This window comes from Apodemus sylvaticus, chromosome 6 (assembly GCF_947179515.1).
Source record: "Apodemus sylvaticus chromosome 6, mApoSyl1.1, whole genome shotgun sequence".
Taxonomy (NCBI): domain Eukaryota; kingdom Metazoa; phylum Chordata; class Mammalia; order Rodentia; family Muridae; genus Apodemus; species Apodemus sylvaticus.
In genome coordinates this window covers 21,104,482-21,116,762 of record NC_067477.1, presented here as the reverse complement: position 1 = coordinate 21,116,762, position 12,281 = coordinate 21,104,482, and the positions used below count along the sequence as shown (strand labels likewise).

The window sequence follows — 12,281 nt, the reverse complement described above, 5'->3', positions numbered from 1 at the left end:
ATATATTCACTTGCACAAAATCTGAAAATACATGATATATCTACATACTGAACTTCAAAATTACTGATATCAAAAGATAACTTTACTAGTATCCTTGCTGGACTCCAAGAATGTTCTCCTTCCCCTTTGAAGGCCTTGGGTGGGGGGAGACTAACCAGCTTGGAATCCTGTTCCATCAATCCCTTCCCAGTCCGGTCCACCCTGGACGAGGCCAGTAGAGGTAAGCTGCATGGGATCCGTGATCTAGCTTCTCTTGCTCTGGACCCACACTTTAGTTCTGAGGACCTTGTGGAACCCCAGGAGCATCCTGCTCCCCCTTAGAGGACAGCAAGAGCCCCAAGAATATACCAGTTGAGAACATTGCCCCACCAATCCCTTGTCAGTAGGGTCTGCCTGAGACACAGCCAACAGTCAGGTACCCTGACCTCCAAAGTCTGACCCACAGTTCCTCCTGTTTTCCTGAGAAGTCCTGCTGCCATCAGGATCATCCAGCCAACACCAAGAAAAACCAGATGCTTAAGGATAGCATAAGAACAAACTCAACAAGACCCAGGGCAATATGGCTTGACCAGAGCACACCTATCCTGCTACAGCACATGCTAGATATCCTAAGGAAACTGAAGCACAAGGAGAGGATCTTAAATCCAATCTTATAAAGATTATAAATGCCTTTAAAGAGGAAATGAATAAAACCCTTAAGGAAATATATTAAAATGCATTCAAACAGGCAGAGGCACTAAAAATGGAAGCAAAGAAATTTAAAGAACTCAAGAAAAATACAATCAAACAGGTGAGGGATATGAATAAACTAAGACCTGAAAATGGAGATAGAAGCAATAAAGAAAACACAAATTGAGATAATCCTGAAGATGAAAAATTGAGGAAAAAGAACAGAAACCACAGATGTAAGTATCACCAACACAATATAAGAGATAGAGAAAGAATCTCAGACATAGAAGATACAACAGAAGAAATCAATATATCAGCCAAAGAAAAGGCAAAATCTAAAATGTTCATAATACACAACACCAAGGAAATTTGGCATATTATGAAAAGACCAAATATAAGAATAATAGGATTAGAAGAAAAAATTCCCAAGTCAAAGACACAGAAAATATCTTCACCAAAATCATAGTAGGAAATTTCCCTAACCTAAAGAAGGAGATGACTATAAGTGTATAAGAAGCATACAGAACACCAGACTAGACCAAAAAAAAAAAAAAAAAGAGAGAAACCTCCACATAATAATCAAAACATTAAATGTACAGAACAAAAAGAAGATTAAAAGCCACAAGAGAAAAAAGGCAAATACCTTTCTCAATTACTCCTGATTTCACAATGAAGATTAAAAGCTAGAAGGGCCTTGGAAGATATATTGCAGATGCAATGAGACCACAGATGTCAACCCAGACTACTATACCCAGCAAAACTTTCAATCACCATTGATGGAGAAACCAAGATATTACATCATAAAACCAAAATTAAACAATATCTATCCACAAATATAGCACTATAGAAGATACTAGAAGAAAACCACCAATCTAATGAGGCTAACTACACTCAAGAAAACACAAAATATAATTTCATTCCATTAAAACAAACAAAAGAAAAACACACACAACACCAAAAATAACAGAAATTAACAATCATTGATCATAAATGTCTATCAATATCAATAGATACAATTCCCCAATGAAAAGACAAAGGGTAACAGAATGGATACATAAACAGATTCCATGATTCTGCTATATATGAGAAACACATTTCAGCAACAAAGATAGACATTTTATCAGAATAAAGGGCTAGAAAAAGGTATTTCAAGCACACAAACATAAACAAGGTGGAATAATCATTCTAATATTTAATAAAATAAACTTTCAACCAAAAGTAATCAAAAGAGATAGTGAAGGATCCTTCAAACTCATCTTCTGTGCTTATAGATTGGTAGGATTAACAGTGAAAATAGTAGTGATCTTACTAAAAGTAATCTAAAGATTCAATGCAATCCCCATCAAATTCCAACACAATTCTTTACACACCTTGAAATAACAAGTCTCAACTTAATATGGAAAAAAACAGGATATCTAAAACAATCCTGAACAATGAAAGAACTTCTAGAGGTACCACTATCCCTGACTTCAAGTTGTACTACAGAGAAATAGTAATAAAACTGCATAATATTGATATAAAACAGACAGATTGATCAATGGAATCTACCTGAAGATTAAGAAATAAACCCACATACATATGGATGCTTGATTTTGAGAAAGTAGCCCAAACCATACAAGTAAAAAGGGAGAGTATCTTCAACAAATGGTACTTGTCAAACTGGATGTCTGCAGGTAAAAGAATGAGAATAGATTCATATTTGCCAATTTACACAAAGCTCAAGCCCAAGTGCAAGCACTTAAAAAATGCTCAAGTTCCTAGTCATCAGAGAAATGCAAATAAAAACACCTCTGAGGTTCCATCTTACACTCATCAGAATGGCTAAGATCAAAAATTCAAGAAATAGCACATGCTGGCGAGATGTAAAACAAGGGGAACATTTCTGCATTGCTGGTAGGAGTACAAACTTGTACAACCACTTTGGAAATCAATTTGGTAGTTTGTCAGAAAACTGGAAATAGTTCTACCTCAAGACACAGCTATACCACTCGAGTATACACCCAAAAGATGCTCTATCATTCCACAAGGACACATGCCCAACAATGTTTATAGCAGCTTTATTTGTAAAAGCCAGAAACTGGGAACAACTTAGATGTCCCTCAACTGAAAAATAAAGAAAATGTGGTTCATTTACAAAATGGAATACTACTCAGCTATTAAAGACAAGGACATCACAAATTTTTCAGGCAAATGGATGGAACTAGAAAATATCTTAAGTGAGCTAACCCAAACCTAAAAGGGCATGGTATGTACTCACTTACATGTGAATATTAGCCATAAAGTACAGGATAACCATACTATAATCAACAGACCCCAAAATGCCAAATAACAAGGGCCCAAAGAGAGATGGCTGAACCCTTCTAAGAAGGGGAAATAAAGATATCAGAGGTAGATAGATGGAGATAAGTTGGCAGGAGGAGTGGAAGGGAAAGGGACATCAGGTACAGGGAGAGCACAGAAAAGAAAAGAAAAATTGGCAGGTCCAATCTCTAGAATGTGTCAGAGATCTGGGATGGTGGGAGATCCTAGAAGGTCTATGGAGTTGACTCTAGCAGTGGAGAATATGGAGAATATGGCCTCTTCCTATAGTCAGCCACTACTCCCAAGGCAGGGCTAAGGACTGTAACACACTCACAAAACCTTCTATTCAAAATTATTCCTATTTACAAGATATGGAGGGACAAAGATAGAGCAGAGATTGAGGGAATGGCCAACCAATAACTGTCTCAACTTGAGACCCACCATTGGGTAAGAACAAATCCCTGACACTACAAATGATAATTCTGTTATGCTTGCAGATAGGAGCCTAGCATAACTGTCCTCTGAGAGGCTCCACATATCAGCCAATGGAAAGAAATGCAGAGGCCCACAGCTAAACACTAGATGGAGTTTAGAAAGTCTTGTGGAAGAGTTGTGGGAAGAACTGAGGGAACCAAAGAGGAGAGGGACTCTATAGAAAGACCAACAATGTCAGCTAACCTGGACCCTTGGGGGTTCCCAAAGACTGAATCAACAACCAAAGAGTGAGCAGGGCTGGGCCCAGATTCCCTGGACATATGTTGCAGATGAACAGCTTGGTCTTCATGCTAGGCCCCCCTAAAGAGGAGTAGGAGCTGTCCATGAAACTGTTGCCTGCTTTCCTATAGAGCCCATTCCCCTAAATGGGCTGTTTTGTCTGACCTAAGTGAGGAAAGATATGCCCATTCCTGCAGTAAATTGATGTGCAGGAGGCGGTGTGGGATGTTGATGTGGGGATAATACATGTCTCAAAGGAGAAGGGTAAGAAAGAATTGGGGTGGATCTGTGTGAAAGGGAACTGGGCTAAGAGGGGGAACTTGAAATTGAGATGTAAAGTAAATAAATAAATTTGAAATAAAAAAGATAAGTTGATTTCTTTCTTCAGAGACTTGAAATTCTTGTCATACAGTTCTTTCACTTGCTTGGTTACCACCAAAAAGAAGCTCGGAATAAACATGATATTATACACAGACCATATGAAACCCAAGATGAAAGAAAATGACACCAAAGTGTGGACACTATAGTCCTACTCAGAAGGAGAAAGAAAATAATCTCAAGAAGTAGAGGGAGAGAGGGATCTGGGATGGAAAAAGAAGAGGGAGGGCAAAACAAACAAACAAACAAACAAAACAAAACAAAACGAGAGCTGATTCAGGTCAGGAGGAGACAGGGGAGAAGTACAAAGGATCAGGAATTTGAAAGGAGGTGTATACCAGTCAGGAAGGGGGAACCGGTGTTAGCCACTAGAAAGTTCCAGATCCCAGAAACTCAAGAGGGCCCCAGGACCCATCAGGGAGGACATTAGCTGAAATACCAAATAAAGGGGAGAGAGAACCTGTAGAGAACATATCCAGTTGATAAGCACAGCCCCCAGTTGAGGGATAGGGCCACCCACCCACCTCAAAAATTTTAATTCAGAATTGGTCCTGTCAAAAAGAAATGCAGGGACAAAGAATGGAACAGAGACTGCAGGAAAGGCCATCTAGAGACTGCCTCATGTAGGGATCCATCTCCCTTCCCAGTTTCTCCTCCACAAACTCCCTAACCCATACCCCTCCTGCCCCTGACACACACACACACACACACACACACACACTCCCACATCAGCGCCATAGAATTCCCCTCTGCTAGATCATCAAACCTCCACAGAACCAAGGGTCTCCCCTCCCATTAAGGCTAGGTAAAGCAATCCTCTGCTACATATTCAGCTGGAGCCATAGGTCTCTCCATGTGTACTCTTTGGTTGGTGGCTTAGTCCCTGGGAGCTTTGGGAGGTCTGGTTGATATTGGTGTTCTTCCTATAGTGTGGCAAACCCATTCAGCTCCTTCAGTACAACCCCTAACTCCTCCATTGAGGTCCCTGTGTTCAGTCCTATGGTTAGCTGCAAGCATCCACATCTGTATTTGTCAGGCACTGGCAGAGACTCTCGGGACAGCTATATGAGGCTCCTGTCAGCAAGTGCTTCATGGCATCAACAAATGTCTGGGTCTGGTGTCTGCAGATGGAATGAATCCCTAGTCTCTGGATGGCCTTTTCTTCTATCTTTGCTCCACTCTTTGTTCCTACATTTCCTTTTGACAGCAGCAATTCTGGAGTAATATTTTTGAGGTGGGTGCATGGCCTCATCCCTCAACCAGGGGTTTGCCTATTCACTGGATATGGTCTTTACAGGTTCTATCTCCCCTTTGCTATGCATTTTGCTAATGTCATCCCTGTTGGGTCCCGGGAACTTATTGCTTCCCTGGCATCTGGGACTTTCTAGTGGTTATCCTCATTTTCCAACCCCATTACTACATACCTTTCAAATTCCTGACCCTCTGCACTTCTCCTACTCTTCTCCTATATCTGATCCTTGCCCACTCTTCCAAGCCCCTCCTCTGTCCCTTTCCTCCCAACCTTTTCCATAATTATTTTCTTCCCCATTCTGAGTGGGACTTAAGCATCCACACTTTGGTCTTCCTTTCTCTTGAGTTTCATATGGTCTGTGAGTTGTATCTTGGGTATTCTGAACTTTTTGGCTAATACCCGCTTATCAGTGAGTACATAATGATGTGTGACCTTTTGTGACTGGGTTACCTAACTCAGGATGATATTTTCAAGTTCTATCCATTTGCCTAACAATTTCATTAAGTCATTATTTTAATAGCTGAGTAGTATTTCATTGTGTAAATACACCACATTTTCTGTATCCATTCCTCTGTTGAGGGACATCTGGTTTGTTTCCAGCTTCTGGCTATTATAAATAAGACTGTACGAACACAGTGGAAGATGTGTCTTGTTATATGTTGGAGAATCTTTTGGGTATATGCCCAGGTGTAGTATAGTTGGGTCCTCAGGTAGAACTATTTCCAATTTTTTGAGGAACCATCAGACTGATTTCCAGAGTGGCTGTACCAGCTTGCAATCCCACTAACAATGGAGAAGTGTTCCTCTTTCTCCACATCCTTGTCAACATGTGCTCTCATTTGAGTTTTGGATCTAAGCCATTCTGACTGGTGTGAGGTAGAATCTCCAGGGTCATTTTGATTCGAATTTCCATGATGTCTAAAGATGTTGAACATTTCTTTAAGTGTTTGTCACCCATTCAAGATTTCTCAGTTAAGAATTCTCTGTTTAGTTCTATGCCCCATTTCTTAATAGGGCTATTTGGTTTTCTGGAATTGGATTTCTTTGTGTATATTGGATATTAATCCAATATCAGATGTAGGATGAGTAAAGATCTTTTACCAATTTGTACATGGCTGTTTTGTGCTATTGACAGTATCCTTTGCCTTACAGAAGCTTTGCAATTTTATGAGATCCCATTCATTAACAGTTGATCTTAGAGCCTGAACCATTGGCGTTCTGTTCAGGAAATTTTCCCCTGTGCAAATAAGATCAAGGCTCTTTCCAACGTTCTATTAGATTCAGTGTATCTGGTTTTATATGGAAGTCCTTGATCCACTTGGACTTGAGCTTTGTACAAGGAGATAATGGGTCAATTCACATTCTTCTACATGCTTACTGCCACTTGAGCCAGCACCCGTTTATTGAATATGCTGTCTTTTATTCTACTGGATGGTTTTGGCTTCTTTGTCAAAGATCAGATGGCCATATATGTGTCATTGTATTTCTGGGTCTTTAATTCTATTCCATTCATCTACATGTATTTCTCTGTACCAATACTATGGAGTTTTTTTTTTTTTTATCACTAGTGCTCTGTAGTATAGCTTGAAGTAAGGAATGGTGATTCCTCCTGAAGTTCTCTTATTGTTATGAATAGTTTTCACTATACTGGGGTTTCTGTTTTTCCAGATGAATTTGAGAATTACTATTTCTCTGTGAAATACTGAGTTGAAATTTTCATGGGGATTGCACTGACTCTATAGATTGCTTTTGGTAAGATGGGCATTTTCACCATGTTAATGCTGCCAATACATGAGCATGGGATATCTTTCCATTTTCTGAGGTCTTCTTTGATCTCTTTCTTGAGAGACTTGAAGTTCTTGTCATACAGATATTTCACCACCTTGATTAGAGTCACACTGAGATATTTAATATTATTTCTAACTCTTGTAAAGGGTACTATTTCTAAATTTCTTTCTAAGTCCATTTATCCTTTGAGTAGAGAAAAACTACTGATTTGCTTGAGTTAATTTTACAGCCAGCCAGTATAGTGAAGTTGTTTACCCACTATAGCAGTTCTCTAATGGATTTTCTGGGGTCATATATACTGTCATATTATCCGTATACAGAGATATCTCGACTTCTTCTTTCCCAATTTGTATCACTTTGATACCCATTTGTTCCCTAATTTCTCTGGCTAGAACTTTGAGAAATATATTGAATAGAGAAGGGGGGAGTGGTCAGCCTTGTCCTGTCCCTGAGTTTAGTGGTATTGCTTCAAGTTTCTCTCCATTTAGTTTGATGTTGGCTATCAGTTTGCTGCTGGCTATCAGTTTGCTGCATACTACTTTTATTACCTAGTTCTTTGAGGAAATCAACAAGACAGATAAACCATTAAACAGCCTAACCAGAGGGCACTGAGAGAGTATCCAAATTAACAAAATCAGAAATGAAAAGAGAGATATAAGAACAAAAACTAAAGAAATATTGGGAAAAGCTCTTTACTAATCTCATATCCAATAGAGAGCTAATATCCAATATATACAAAGAACTCAAGAAGTTAGACTCCAGAGAACCAAATAACCCTATCAAAAAATGAGGAGCAGAACTAAACAGAGAATTCTCAACTGAGGAATCTCAAATGACTAAAAAACCAGCTAAAAAAATGTTCAACATCTTAGTCATCAAATGTAAATAAAAATGAGCCTAAGATTCCATCTCACACAACTCAGAATGGCTAAGATCCAAAACTCAGGTGACAGCAGATGTTGTGGCCAGGATGTGGAGAAAAGAGGAACACTCCATTGTTGGTGGGGTTGAAAGCTGGTACAACCACTCTGGAAATAAGTCTGGTGGTTCCTCAGAAAACTGAAAATAGTTCCATTTGAGGATCCAGCTATACCACTCCTAGGCACATACCCATAAAATGCTCCAATATATAACAAGGAAACATGCTCCACTTTGTTCATAGCAGCCTTATTTATAACAAGAAGCTTGAAACAACCCAGATGTCCCTCAACAGAGGAATGGATACAGAAAATGTGGTACATTTACACAATGGAGTACTACTAAGCCATTAAAAGCATAACTTCATGAAATTCTCAGGCAAATGGATAGAACTTGAAAATATCATCCTGAGTGATATTCAGTTCCAAAAGAACACACATGGTGTGTATTCCCTAATAAGTGGATATTAGCCCAAAAGTTCAGAATACCCAAGATTTAATTCACAGACCATATTAAGCCTAAGAAGAAGAAAGACCAAAGTGTGGATACTTTGATCCTTATTGGAATGTGGATCAAAATACCCATGGCTCACAGCCAACCAATAGACTGAGCATTGGGTCCCCAATGCAGGAGCTAGAGAAAGGACCCAAGGAGCTGAAGAGGTTTGAAGCCCTGCAGGAGGAACAATAATATGTATCAACCAGTATCTCCAGAGCTCCCAGGGACTAAACCACCAACCAAAGAGTAAGAATGGAGGGATCCATGGCTCCAGCTTCATATGTAGCAGAGGATGGCCTATTCAGACATCAATGAGAGGAGAGGCTATTAATCCTATGAAGGCACAATGCCCCAGTGTAGGGGAATGCCAGATAAGGAAAGGAGAGATTATAAGCAGGGAGAGAGGGGATAGGATAGGGGGTTTTCGGAGGAGTACCAAGGAAAGAAAATACCATTTGAAATGTAAATAAAGCAAATAACTAATAAAATAAAAAAATCAATTCAAAATGCATCAAAGATCTTAGTTTTAAACCAGAACACTAAAATTTCTAGAAGAAAACTTTCAAGCAGATAGCCTTGAAATTGTTGGACTTAGCAAGAACTTATTTTTTAAATGTTTTAGATTGCTTTACTTTATTTTCGTATGGATAAGAGTTGCTTGCATGCATGTATATGTAGCTAGTGAGTATATGGGTGATTATAAGCTACCATTCAGATGTTGAAGCCAAACCTTGGTCCTCTGCAAGAATATCAAGTTCTCAAAACTACTTCTCTTTAGCCCCATCAAGTACATTTTTAATAGAACACCAATTGTGGGACCGTGGTGTGTGACAGTCTGTAGCTTGGTTGGGTAAGGCCACTCCAGAGACTCAACTCCATAATCCTGTGACCATGCTATCCCCCTCCCTCACCCACAGTGTTTTGGCTGGACTTCACCTCTGCAATCACCCAGGCTTTCCCTGCCCCTAGGTTACCTGTTGCCAAGTAACACAGCTTACTCTAAATGGAGGCTTTTGGCCAAGGTGCCATTGAGTAGACTATTGTTCAGCCTTCATGCGTATGTGGGCTTTCTGTTGGTTTTGTCGCCACTGAAGACAACTCTTACTCCATAGTGATCCGATAGGAGGCATGGGATTAGTTCGATCTTTTTATATTTGTTGAGGTCTGTCTTGTGTGTCCATTTTGGAGAAGGTACCATGAGGTGCTGAGAAAAAGGTATATTCTTTTGTTTTAGGGTGAAATGTTCTATATATATCAGTCAAGTTCAATTGGTCCAAAGCTTCAATTAATTTTATTGTGTCCCTCTTTAGGTTCTGTTTTCCTGTTTGGTCCATTGAGGAGAGTAGAGTGTTGAAGTCACCCACAATTATTGTGTTGGGTGCAATGTGTGCTTTGAGCTTTAGTAAAGTTTCTTTTAAGAATGAGGGTGCCCCCTCACTTCCAGAAGATCCTGCTATACCACTCCTGGGCATATACCCAGAAGATTCCCCAGCATGCAATAAGGATACATGTTGCACTATGTTCATAGCAGCCCTATTTATAATTGCCAGAAGCTGGAAAGAACCCCGGTATCCCTCAACATAAGAGTGGATGCAAAAATGTGGTATATATACCCAATGGAATACTATTCAGCCATTAGAAACAATGAATTCATGAAATTCTTAGGCAAATGGATGGAGCTGGAGAACATCATACTAAGTGAGGTAACACAAACTCAAAAGATGAATCATGGTATGCACTCACTAATAAGTGGATATTAACCTAGAAAACTGGACTAACAAAAACATAATCCACACATCAAATGAGGTACAAGAAGAATGGAGGAGTTCTTCTGAAACCCTTGTTCTGGAAAGACTCAGTGAAGCAGTATACGTCAAAACCAGAACAGGGAACTGGGAAGGGTTAGGTGGGAAAACAGGGGGAGGGAAGGGGGCTGATGGGACTTTCGGGGAGTGGGGGTCTAGTAAAGGGGAAATAATTTGAAATGTAAATAAAAAATTTATCGAATCAAAAAAAATCAAAAAAAAAAAAAAAAAAAAAAAAAAAGAATGAGGGTGCCCTTGCATTCGGTGCACAGATGTTCAGAATTGAAAGTTCTTCTTGGTGGATTTTTCCTTTGATCAGCAAGAAGTGTCCTTCCATGTCTCTTTTGATGACTTTAGGTTGAAAGTCAACTTTATCTGATATTAGAATGGCTACTCTGGCTCGTTTCCTGAGACCATTGGTTTGTAAAATTGTCTTCCAGCCTTTTACTCTAAGGTAGTTTTTGTCTTTGAAATTTAGGTATGTTTCCTGTATGCAGCAAAATGTAGGGTCCTGTTTCCTTATCCAGTCTGTTATGTCTTTTTATTGGGGAGTTGAGTCCATTGACGTTAAAAGATATTTAGGAAAGTGATTATTAATTCCTGTCATTTGCGATGTTATTTTTATATTTGAGTGGTTATCTTCTTTTGGGTTTGATGAAAGAAGGTAACTATCTTGCTTTTTCCAGGGTGTCGTTTCCCTCCTTGTATTGGAGTTTTCCTCCTATCATTCTCTGTAGAGCTGGGTTTGTAGAAAAATATTGTGTAAATTTGGTTTTGTCATGGAATATCTTAGTTTCTCCATCTATGGTGATTGAGAGTTTTGCTGGGTAGAGTAGTCTTGGCTGACATTTGTGTTCTCTTAGAGTCTGCATGAGATCTGCCCAGGATCTTCTAGCTTTCATGGTCTCTGGTGAGAAATCTGGTGTGATTCTGATAGGTCTTCCTTTATATGCTACTTGGCCTTTTTCTCTTGCTGCCTTTAATATTCTTTCTTTGTTTAGTACATTTGGGGTTTTGATTATTATGTGATGAGAAGTATTTCTGCTCAGGTCCAGTCTTTTTGGAGTTCTGTAGGCTTCTTGTATATTCATGGGCATCTCTCAAGTTGGGAAAGTTTTTTTCCATAATTTTATTGAAGATATTTGCTGGCCCTTTCAGCTGTACATCTTCACTCTCATCTATGCCTATAATCCTTAGGTTTGGTCTTCTCATTGTGTCCTGGATTTCCTGGATGTTCTGGGATACAAGCTTTTTGCATTTTGCATTTTCTTTAACTGTTGAGTCAATGGTTTCTATGGTATCTTCGGCATCTGAGATTCTTTCTTCCATCTCTTGTATTCTGTTATTGATATTTGCATCTATGGCCCCTGATTTCTTCTCAAGGTTTTCTATCTCCAAAGTGATATCTTTGTGATTTCTTAGTTGTTTCTACTTCTGATTTTAGATCCTGGATGGTTTTTCTTAGCTCCTTCACTTGCTTGTTTGTGTTTTCCTGTAATTCTTTTTTTTCATTTTTATTTTTTTAATATTTTTATTTTCTATATTCTTTGTTTACATTCCAAATGATTTCCCCTTTCCCAGATCCTCCCTCCCCATATGTCCCATAAACCTTCTTCTCTCCATCCCTTCTCCAATCACATCCCTCCTTTTTCTCTGTCTTTATATTCCCTTCCCATGCTAGATCAATCCTTTCCAGGATCAGGACCCTCTCCATACTTCTTCATGGGAGTCATTTGTTATGAAATTTGTGCCTTGGGTATTCCGAGGTTCTGGGCTAATTAATATCCACTTATCGGAGATTGCATTCCATGTGTATTCTTTTGTGATTGGGTTACGTCGCTTAGGATGATATTTTCCAGATCAAACCATTTGCCTAAAAATTTTGTGAATTCATCGTTTCTAATTGCTGAGTAGTATTCCATTGTGTAAATATACCACATTTTCTGTATCCATTCCTC

The 12,281-nt window shown here is 39.1% G+C and overlaps 1 protein-coding gene across 4 annotated transcripts in view; it reads right to left on the bottom strand.

The window, feature by feature from the left end:
* Window positions 1-12,281, bottom strand: part of Tc2n (tandem C2 domains, nuclear) — a 133,539-nt gene that overhangs the window by 5,450 nt on the left and 115,808 nt on the right. The gene's annotated exons all lie outside the window — the stretch shown is intronic.